Raw genomic sequence first — 12,022 nt, 5'->3', positions numbered from 1 at the left:
GTGGCCCTGGGGTGAGTGGGGAGAGCAGATGGCTCTGCCGCGCACTGTCCTCACCTGCGGGTACCATCCCTGAAGCTCCCATTGGCCACGGTTCCCTGTTCCTGGCCAATGGGAGCTGCAGGGGTCGGTGCCTGCAGGCGAGGGCAGTGCATGGAGCCCTCTGCCCCGCTCCTTCTTCCCCCAGGGGCCACAGGGAAGTGGTACCGGCCACTTTCGGGAGGAGCACGGGGCCAGGGCAGGCAAGGAGCCTGCCTTAGCCCCGCTGTGCCATGCAGCTGGCAATCCCGTGGGCTGGAATGAAAGCCCTGATGGGCCGGATCCAGCCTGTGAGCCGTAGTTTGCCCTCCCCTCCTTTAGATGATCAGCGGAGAAAGGGTTTAACCCCTGAAGATAAACCACCCAGAGCTGACAACAATTCAGTATATCTAGGAGACTTCCATATATATTGTTAAATAATATGGGCCAGATTCACAAATGTACCCTGGCTGCTTTTCATGAAAGAAGTGGCACAAAGAAGCTGGAGTATACTAGTGAATCTGGCCCTGCTTCTCCTCAATGAAGTTTAAGGCTGAAGTTCTATCTCTATGTTCTGATTGCATGAACTCAGACCTCACTGTAATGGTTCATGATGTCCTCTGAATCCGCAGTGCGCTCACAGACTTAAGCATATTATTTCATAGCATGTTCATTCTTATTTTAAGCATGTGCTTTGCAGTCCATAAACATTCCTCTTTTTCTAAATTACCTTTTTATCATTGGCGCATTTGCCCCCACAACATGGCTTTGCAGCTGTCAATTGTTTCTGCAATGACAATTTGAGCTAAAGCAACAATAATGAAGACCATCCATCCAATGTGCATTTTTAATGTAATGAAACAGTGAATACTGAATTGTTTCCTTGGCAAGCGGACATTGTTTTATAAATTACTAGAGCTTTTCAATTCCTAGAATGCATACATTTCTGACTCTTCTTTTTAATCTCAGTTTTGTAATTAACTGAAAACCCAGCTAAGCAGAAATTAAAAAGAGCCTCTGAAGTGTTTTATGGTCCTGGTACATACAACCACTTCGCTTGTCATACCTGATGAAATGGTAGTGATGTAGTATGCATTTGCGTGATCCTAGGGAAGGACTGCACTGAGAAGCTTATTAAGGATGAGATGGAGAGGGTTAGTACAAATTTCCTCATAGCAAATCCCCAAAGTATCGGTCTTTGAATAACATAGACTAGACCTTTATTTCTGTAATAATAATAGTACTGTACCACCTTTCATCTCAAAGTGCTTTAAATATCTATGTATACTGTACAATTGCATTGAAGTGTAGCCACTGCTGGAGTGGAGTAAAGCAACCAAATCATAGAATAAAATAGAATAGAATATTATCAGGGTTGGAAGGGACCTCAGGAGGTCATCCAGTCCAAACCTCTGCTCAAAGCAGGGCCAATCCTCAATTTTTGCCCCAGATCCCTAAATGGCCCCCCTCAAGGATTGAACTCACAACCCTGGGTTTAGCAGGCCAATGCTCAAACCAGTGAGCTATCCATCCCCCCTGGAAAAAAAAAATGACACAACACAAGCAGGGGGAAATTTTGGTCAAGACTCTGAGGCAAACCACTGATCTTATGAAAAGTGCTATGGTGATGGGTTTTTTGGGTGTGGATAATTTGGCATTTTAATAATACATTGAATTCAAAATATCAAATATTTTGGGCTTCAGACTAGGTGAACTTCAAAGAGACTGAATTCACTCTCCAGTAGGAAGACAAATTTGTGGGTCCCACTCATGGTTCCCCATCACTACATAGTGGAGCCGGCAGGATCAAGTCAGTTTCATACGTTTCAATGGAAAATTTGCTTACTCTGCCACTATTATGATCATGCAGATGTTGCTGCCATGAAACCTTGGTGTGCCATTGCTGGATACTTGATTAGCTGAGAGAGACTGGACTAAATTCATCACTGGTATAACTACATTGACTTTTATGGAATTATGCCAGAGATAAATTTGGCCTATTGTGTTCTCATGCCAATATGAGAACAATCCCTTGTAATTCCCAAACGGAGGAGAAACTTGACCCTAGCAGTCACTTTTCTACCTGAATAAAAGCCAGACCTTTTGGTGTAGAATTATTTCTGCACTGCATCACATCCCTGGGATACTTGTTTAGAAAATGAGCTCCCCAAATGCATCCCCCTCTACTCTGGCCACCAACAAGGCCCTGGCTTCTATAACCTGACAGTATGCAAATCCCAGCCAGTATGCACTCCAGCCAGCTGAGAGAGGTGTGCTGGAGTGATCTAGGTACAGACATGGGAACTCCTGAGTTTCACCTCCAGGTCTGTCTGTCTGTCTCTCTCGGCTGAGTCACTTCCAGAAATTTTGGGTGAAAATGTTGTAGCAAAGTTTTCTGCTACATTTTTGGCAAAAAGTGAAATGTTAAGTGCAACCAAGACTTTGCAAAACAAACCACAAAATTAGTGTTAAAAATAATGGTGGGAAAACTTACGAGCTTTTACTTTATTTTTTTGCCCTGCTCTATATAACTGCATTTTGTTTTGTGCTGAATAGCACATGGACTCATTTCACCTCCTGGGTTGGGTTTTGCCAGATTTTGCTGTTGGAACATAGGCTGCAAGTCCAGAGGCAGTAAGTCTGCCTGGAGTGAGTTGCCTGTAGCCCTTGGTCTGTCAGAGTGGTAGTCTGGAGCCAGCTGTTGCTGCCCCAAAAGAAGGCAGAGAGCATATGTGCTCATTCATTGCATAGCCCAGGCAGCCTCTAACCCAGGGCTCCTTGGCAATCGTATTTGTTACACCTCACTTGCCCTTCCCTGACGAGTCCCACTTCTGGTGCAAATATCCTGTGTGCACAAGGGATGCAGAGAGCGGCCTTCTGCTCTGGGGAGAGTAAATTTGTCCCAGTATGTTTGTAAAAAGAAAACTTTAATCCTGTGTGTTATTGACCAAAGCAGCAGCAGGAAGATTATTCATTGGTTGTATTACCCTGGGACCTAGAGGGCCCAATCAAGATTGGGGCCCCGGTGTGCTAGGCATTGTACAGGTACATGGTGAGAGACAATCCATGCCCCAAAAACCTTGCATTCTAAATAGATAAGATGGTCAGAGGGAGTATTGTGGTTCCCATTTTGCAGATGGGAAACTGAGGATGGGGCAATCCCCAAATCCTAATAAAGACTTGTGATGTTTGTCCTTGTATAGCCAAACTGAGACGGAGAAGGGGCATCTGATTACCCTGTCACCATGTCCTTAGGCATGTATGGTCAGTATTTGCTGAGTGGAAGAAGGAAGGAGAGAGAGGAAGAACTTTTCAGTCTTGTGACAGATTCTTCAACTGATTTTTGAGTGCTGTTTTAGTAGCAGGCTACCCCTGATTTCCATAGGATTCATTTAGGTATTCCTGTTTCTACGTGCTGGTTATTTTAAGATCTCTCTCTCTCTCTCTCTCTCTCTCTCTCTCTCTGGCATCTGCAAAATTACTAATAACCTCTGGTTAAAGATCGACCTGAACTGGATTTGGAGAGTGTTATTTGGGACAGTTGCTGTTCAGCTTGCCCACAGATAGAACAAAGTACTTCAACCTCTTAAAAGAGAGAGAGATAGTAGGTAACTGAGGGTGGCCAGATCTCAGGTCATTGAAGTTGATAGCTAATCTCTCACTGACCTGGATAGTGCAGGATCCTGACTTAGTCCAACACTGCTGGGATGGAGCAGACTATGGCCTTCCTCCCACAAATAGCATCCCAGAGTTACAGGTGTGGACTATTGTAGGCACAGGGAAAGCTGAAATGAACTAGATCCCAGGTGTTGGAACAAACATTATTATAAAATAACTTTTAGTCAAGTTTGTTAATTCTGCACACTAACTTTTCATTGCTGCCAGGTAGTACTCTGTCTGTCAGGCTGAAAAATGAGAAGCAGCTTAAAAATACCCAGTTCATTGTCACTGGCTCCCTATAGTTTGACCCTGACCTCTTGGCTTTGTTCTGCAAACTACTCCACATTTTAGCGAGTCACTAAGCACCTCAGAGTTAATGATTAACTCTGGTGACTGAGTCAGGAGGGTGGAGTTGCAGTTTAGCCTGAAGCATTGGCCATAATGAGAGAGCACATTTTCATTCATAAAATTATAACTTCAGTTTTTATTTCTGGTATAATTTGGGTGATGGGAGTGCAGTTAAATCTATCTAAAGTGCTCTTCACCTTGCTGGATCAGGATCTTAATTATTCCTCTGTATATGTGTTTACATCCTTGCTTATGCCCAAATAAATTTGTTAGTCTCTAAGGTGCCACAAGGGCTCCTCGTTGTTTATACAGCAAGGAGTGGCTCAAAAGATTGACCTTAAAAAAAAAAACAAAACAAAAAAAAACCCACCTAGACCCAATTTTGCTGTCCATTACCTGTTTGAAGTCAAGGGGTAGCACCAATGTAACTGAGGGACATGGTGCACTTATGTGGTAATCTGCTAACCAGGGAATTTTTTGACAGGTAAAAAAGCTGAAACTAAATCTTGTTTTCCATACAGTAATAATCTAAATTTTAATCTCAATTTGCTTGGCGAGCTTATGTGATATACAGCTTTGAGGACATTCCCAGGCAAAAAACTTTGCTTACTTAAAATTAAGGTTGCTAATCTGTAAAACAGTTACAAAAAAATACATACCAAGACTGTACGACTAATAAAACCTAAGTGTTTAAATGTATGTTAATACTCAGGATGGTGTAGATAAGAATGCAACTTTTAAGGTTCATGCAGTCTTAAAGAAATCTAGACATGCCAACAATCAAGCATTCAGAAATATCCAACAACCCTTAACTCTGCCCCCTCATGAGAAGGAGAGAGCCATTGACAAACATATCACATAACTTTAAGAGTTACCAGGCCCGGCTCCAAGCACCAGCGAAGGAAGCAGGTGCCTGGGGTGGCCAACAGAAAGGGGCAGCACACCGTCCATCATTGGGGCGGCACGTCTGGGTCTTCGGCGGCAGGCCCTGCAGTCCCTCTCTTCCTCTTTGGCGGCACTTCGGCGACAGCTCAACCAGGCTTGGTTTTGGGTTTTTTTTTTTTTCCCTTCACTGCTTGGGGTGGCAAAAAAGCTGGAGCCGGCCCTGAGAGTTACACAAAGTTCATGACTTAAGTATTTTAGTTTGAGGTGGGAGTGAGCAGAAGCGCTAGGATGTAGACGCAGACCGGGATCAACCTTTCAAAAAGTTCAGGGAGAAGTTAGGATCTTGGTGAAGGTTTGGGTTCAGATAGGAAGTTTGGATCCTGATATGAATTGAAATGCAAAGCACAGGCCTGCATTTTGAGAGCATTCAGACTCACAGTTCGGGTTTGAGCCCATCTACACACACTGAGTAATATTTTCAAAAACATTTAACTCCCATTTTCAGAAATGTAGTTATGGGGAGCCAGATTTTCAAACTATTTAGGAACTTAAAGAAGCAGATAGGTGCCTAGTGGGATTTTCAAAAGGGCCTTGGTGCTTAACTCCTATTAAAATCATTGGGAGTTGAGTGCCTAGGTGCTTTTGAAAATCCCACTAGGCATCTATCTGCTTCTATAAGTGCCTAAATACCTTTGAAAATCTGGCCCTTAATTTGTCTATAATCAATGTAACAGCAAACTACATGAACAATGCACTTCGAAGTCTACTCAACATACACGTTTGATCTGAAAAACAGTAGCATTTTTGGTCCTGATTCTATAAGGTGATTCTGATTTTGAGGGTCCTCTGCTTCCACTGACTTCAGTGGGGGTCAGGAATGCCCAGCACTTTGCTTAATTGGGCCCTTAATTGTCAAGTTACACAACCATTATCCAAATATACTTTGCTATTTAATATTTGTACATAAATAAGACACATCTTCAACTTTGTAAAAGGCCAGATTCTGCTTTCATATTCAATGAACCCATGAAATTTGAGTTATTTTGTAATTTTTAACATTCATTAAAGCTTTTGCCACAAACCCAACTTGCGTAAAATCTTTTTACATGAATAGCTATGATATGAATAGTACTATTCAATACCTAACTTTTCCCAAAACGTATATTTCCCAGAGTCTTTACAGAAGAGTAAAGAGCCAAGCTTTCTAAAGGGGGTTTGCTCAGGAGTCTGTATAATTAGCAGTCTTTTTGAAAACCTGCTGTGTTAGACCTGCAGACCAGCATGGCAGCTTTTATTTCTCATGCTGTCACCAAACCGGTACAGTACAAGTAGTTTATGCAAATGTTCATAAAGTATTAAGGATTTTTGTAAAGCACGTCTCTCTGGAATTGGTTCGTGCAAATCTGGGGCCATCAGCCATTCCATTGAGACTCGCGCTTTTGTGTCGGAGCACCTCTCCACCACCTGCTCTAAACTCCTATCCATGACATCTGAAGGGATTCAGCTTCTTGGGGCTTGTCTGTGCTAGGAAAATCACTAGCCATTTTAGAGACACTGCTAGCAATGATGCAGCTATGTCCATGCTAAGACATGCATCAAAGCAGGTTGTCAGGGTCTGAGTAAAAACATCTCAACCTTGTGTAAAAAAATTAGTTTATAAGCTGTTGCTACCACTGACCGGAGCAACTTCTGTAATAAGGCTACTAATTTTTCGAGTGTAAACATGTGGATAGGACCCTGGTGGTAGTGAGAGTATGCTCAGAAGTGGTCTGAGTGTGGAGGAAGCTTCCAGTTTAACAAAGAAGAAGAAGGGTGGAATCTGTGGTATGCTGCAGCCAGTACTATGATTAAAAGGCAGATGTCCTTATTCATCATGGGGTTCCAGGCATCTCAGAGCTCTGCCAGCATGAAAGAGCTCATACCACACAATATTGGAGTGTGATCAGTAAACACCACACTAGCATAGGTGTCCCCACTGTCCATAATTTTGGTTCTCCTGTAGCTGCAGGTTTGGTAACATAATCTGAAGCGGCCTGGCAGTCTCTTTGTTAGTGTTTGTAGGAGCATTAGCTGAATAGTATCACACTTACCATTCCTCTCCATGTCGAGTTTACATTTTTCCAAATGTACATTTTTCCAGCCTCAGAGCTGCCTAAAATGCGGATTGTATTGGCTACCTCCACACCCTCCCATTCACCCTCTCTCCACCTCACCCCATTCACAGTTAACTCATCAGAGAGTTAATTGTGTTTCTCCTCGTGATCATCCTGCTCTGTGTTTCTCTTTGGTGGGTGGGCTTCGGTAGGAAGACATGGGATTTTTCATTGTCTCAGGCAAGTTTTCAGCCTGGATTTGAACAGAGCCTCCTCAATCCCTGTCTGTGCCTCTGTTCCTCCCTGTCCTTACCCCATACTTAACGTATCTTGCAGGCATGTAAATGACCTCTTGAAGTGGGACGCCTTTCATTTGTCCACTGAGAGAGCCATTTATTACAGTGTTTTCTATCTTTTTTTTTTTTTAATTTCAAGTATGCCCTGAGATCCCCAATTGTGGGGCTGTGTATTGACAATCTACATGAGTCTTTGCTACTGACAAATAACCTTTCTTTCTCTTGCCCAGCATCCTAGCAATAAAACTAAATGACTTGGTTAAATGGCTTAGAAACAATAAGTAACACCATTTAGTTGTACAAATTGCTTACAATTGCTCGATAGACAGTGGGATACACAGATACAATTGTTATCAAGGTTCAGACAACAGAAATTCAGCTAATTGGGATCCAACTTTATAGAAATGGAAGGCACCACCTTTTACAATGATCATCTCATAAGCTGAGCAGTGTCAGGCTGGACAGGTACTTCAAGGATGTTCCCTAAATGACTCTCATCAAGTAGGTCCTACATGTCATGTTGTTGGATATTCAAAGGAAGCACTGATCCCTTGGAGTCAATACTTAAACTATTCATAATTCTTAGTACCCATCATGTACATATGTCACACAAGAGTAATAATGATCAGTAAGTTATTAGTATTCAAATGGTACCTCACAAGGCATATTTTGTACAAAGGTAATTACAATAGTGTGTAGGGTATGACTACAGGAGTGCTTAGTGTCACGATGGTTTTCAGAGCTGCTGTGCAGCTGGAGATCATGCCAGTGGTGCATATAATTGTTCGACTGAGTTTTTGATGTATTGCACTTGTAATTTGTAGGAGTTTGCTGTCCATAGAGGCTGCTGCCAATCTGTGATGCAAAGTTGTCACACAGGGTCCAGAGGAGGCAGCACACATTGTGCTTTCTCAAAGAGACTTTATTTTTGTTCTTTCTTGTTCTGTTGTTTCTCTTGATCTAAAATAAGTCATTCAGAGTAACGGTGTGTGGCTGCTCTTTGAGTGTGGAAAAACATAACACTGCCCGTGTGGTGTCATTAAATATCTAATGGCAATTTTCACAAGGGGAGGTGTATTTGATGCAGTGTCTTGGTGAATGCCAACTTGAATTTTCAATGTGACACTTCTCTTCCTATCTTAAACCATTGCATAGGGACTCTGGTGTGCTGTCAAATGGCCGTCAGATTCCACTCCAGAGGAGGTTGATTTTAGTGATGGATGAGTCGGTTGCTGTGTATGGTTTATGTTACAGTGCGGGATGAAAGACCTTATATGAGTGTAAAACATTACTTATTTGATTATTTATTATTTCATACTATTTGGCAACAGTACACCATGCAATAATAAGTAGTAAAACTAGAGTTCTTTGTTAAAAGATGCAAATGTTAAAAGTAATCTTTTTGGTGCATCAAACTTTGCATGACAAACATGCTAATAAAGTCTGTGAATGAATAACTCTGGAAAGCATAGAGATGCTAAGAAGAGTACATATTCTTAGTGTGAAATTTCAGTATATCACATTCTGAACAAAGGTCTCCTGCATTGTTTGTTACATATTAACTACTCTGGCATGCAAGCAGCCTCTAGCCTCTGAGAACTAACTCTTACTATTCACAAGGTGATGCAATTTGTAAAACATTACACAGCAGAAGCGCAGAATGTGGCAATGAACCTTTCAATAAGGGGGTTTCATTTGTATGGCATTTCTTTTCAAGAGTCTTTAAATTGTTAATAAAGAAGCCATTGTTTCTCAGTCATAGGCAATCTTGCAATGAAGTCTTTTACTAGGGGCCTATACTGAGCTGCATAATCCATAGTAAAATGGTTTTAATAATCTCAAATGAAAAGGGAAAAATGTTTTGAACTTTTCATGAAAATAATAGGCATTTTGAAAGACTGAAATTTGTATCTGACTGTCGCTCTTGATCAAAATTAATTTTCAGAGAGATTTGTGAGATGATAAAGATTGTGATTTAAGTCTTCTACCACTTTGACTTTTGGATACCTGCTATCCAGGAGGTATGGGAGCAGAATAGAAATAATCTGGAATGCAGGACAGTCTTTTGTATCTAATTCGGTGGTGGTTATGCACATATTCACTAGCACTGGAATTTTGTCTCAAAATGTTTCCTGATGCTGTGTATGTAGCTGATACCAAGAGGTGACTCAGCACAAAGAATGAAAAGGACTTTGTGCATGGAAAAGAAATTAAAAAGAAAATAGTAGGTCTAATGTAGATGTATTACTTTTAGTTCTGTTGATGCTTTATCTTTCCTCTGTAAAGCCTCAAGTATTAATTCACTTGCCTACCTTCGAACTCGGTGAGTAAAATGGTTATGCCTGCCCTAGATTGGCCAAACAAACTCTGCTGAAACTGTATTTAAACAATCTTTAGAAACAGTTCAGCTAACATGCTTTCACTGCCAGGGAAGATGAGGCCCAAATGCCACCTATTCTGCCAAGTTAGGGTATTTCTAAGCACTAGAGTAGAGAGGTTAACAAACTGGGAGCGGATCAGACAAGCAGCTCTGTTCCTTTCACCTTATCCCAGAGGTCATCTCTTTCGCTGGTTCTCAACCAGGGGTATGTGTACCCCTGGGGGTACATAGAGGTCTTCCAGGGGGTACATCAGCTCATCTAGATATTTGCCTAGTTTTACAACAGGCTACATAAAAAGCATTAGCAAAGTCAGTACAAACTCAAATTTCATACAATGGCTTGTTTATACTGCTCTATATACCATACACTGAAACGTAAGTACAATATTTATATTCCAATCGATTTATTTTATGACTATATAGTAAATATGAGAAAGTCAGCAATTTTTCAGTAATAGCGTGCTGTGACACTTTTGTATTTTTATGTCTGATTTTGTAAGCAGGTAGTTTAAGTGAGGTGAAACTTGGGGTACACGAGACAAATCAGACTCCTGAAAGGGGTACAGTAGTCTGGAAAGAGTGATAGCCATTGATTTATGTGATAAATGGGCTTTTAAGATATATATATATATATATATATATATATATATACATATATATATATATATATATATATACACACACAGAAAGAGAGGTTGTGCTGAGCTAGAAAATTTTTGATTTTTTTGTACATTATGACCTCTCAGTAGCCTGTCTGGCCTGCTTTCTTGGCCTGGCTTCTGTCTCAGATTACATCTGAAACAGTGGGCACGTTCTAACGGGACAGCTGGCCCCTCCTCCTGCTCATGCTGCTGCAACTGCACTTCTACTTTTAGCTCACTAACTCAATCAGAACTAGCACGGGTATGTCTAGTGAAGCTGGAAATTACACTTCCCAGCTCCAATGTAGACATACCCTGTGGTGTATAGAGCTGTGTGACTGTAAGGCTGTTTTCTGTCCACTAATACACCTTTAGGAACACACTGAAATATTACTATTCACTTGTCCAAAATAGCATTCTTCCCAGAGATCCCCTAGGCAAATTATTAATTATACCTGTACTGGGTAGGGCCTCACTCTTCTCTTATCAGTTTAACTCTATTGACTTCATTGGAACTACTCCTAATGTACGTTGATATGATTAAATTAGGTCAATAAGTTTTCGTGTATGTGTGTGTGTGTGTGTGTACATATATATATAAATAAATTTAATCACACAAAACATTGTGTTTAACATGGAGTGAAGGCTGCTGATATCCATTCCTAGCTAGCACAATCACTACAAATGCAGGAAATCCTGAGCTAAGGTTCTTTCACAAACTTTAGAAATCACTTCCCCTGTCATACGTAATATTTCCCAAATACAAACCCCAGGTAGGACAATGATCCCGCTGTGCTAGGCACTGCACAAACACAGAAGACAATGAGGGTGTCTGGCCTAAAGAGCCTACAATCTAGGTAATACAAAGGAAACTTGAATTAAATCCTGACCTCGCTGAAATCATTAGGAATTTTACTACTGACATCAGTGGGACAGGAGTTCACTTCTTAACTCTGGCTAGGTATTCATTTACATATACTGAGTGAGTGTCGAATAGATGCACTTTTATAAATTAAATATAAAACAAGAAGTTATTTCCCCATATAGGTGTGTGTGTGTGTGTGTGTGTGTGTGTGTATTTGATTTTAAGCAGAGCTTGTTGAGTGGTTAATGCAGGAGTCTGCCATTGACTTGTGGGACTTTGGGCAAGTCTCACCGTCTTGCTGTGCCTCAGTTTTTCCATCTACTAATGTAAATAGTGGTGATAGCACTGACCCATTCCACAGGGGAGTAGAAGTCCTGTGGCTTAATCAGATTGTAAAGCACTTTGAATGCCACAGATGTGTAAAATAATCGTATTGTGAGAGATCTCTTGGGCTGCAGTGAGTAGAATAGCACAGACACTCAAAATCTCAGAATAACCCACTTGAAAGAGGAGGTTACTTGCGATGAATAAAATGTTACCAACCATTTTCTTGTGTGTGAAATAATCCTTCTTGCGCCACGAACTGTAGCATATATGGTCCCCTAGCAGGGCCTTTTGGATAGGTGTTACTTTGCATCTATGCCATGCTGTTTAGGGATAGCTTGTTAGCTGTACAGCTCCTAGTGACTTTATTTTTCTCTGGATGTATCATTTTAACTTCTAATGGGAGTGATCTCACCTTATTGCCCTTTACTAACTTCTTCCTTCTCAGGTACTTTAATATAGATGTTTACCTGTTACTGTGAACAGTATGCAAATCCCTAAATCACTGATGTGGT

The 12,022-nt window shown here is 41.2% G+C and overlaps 1 protein-coding gene across 2 annotated transcripts in view; it reads left to right on the top strand.

Annotated features, from left to right (window-relative positions):
* NME7 (NME/NM23 family member 7) overlaps positions 1-12,022 on the top strand; it is a 162,769-nt gene that overhangs the window by 134,725 nt on the left and 16,022 nt on the right. The gene's annotated exons all lie outside the window — the stretch shown is intronic.

This window comes from Dermochelys coriacea, chromosome 1 (assembly GCF_009764565.3).
Source record: "Dermochelys coriacea isolate rDerCor1 chromosome 1, rDerCor1.pri.v4, whole genome shotgun sequence".
NCBI classification, from domain to species: domain Eukaryota; kingdom Metazoa; phylum Chordata; order Testudines; family Dermochelyidae; genus Dermochelys; species Dermochelys coriacea.
Note: the sequence above shows the minus strand (reverse complement) of the source record. Positions and strands in the feature narration are given on the sequence as shown.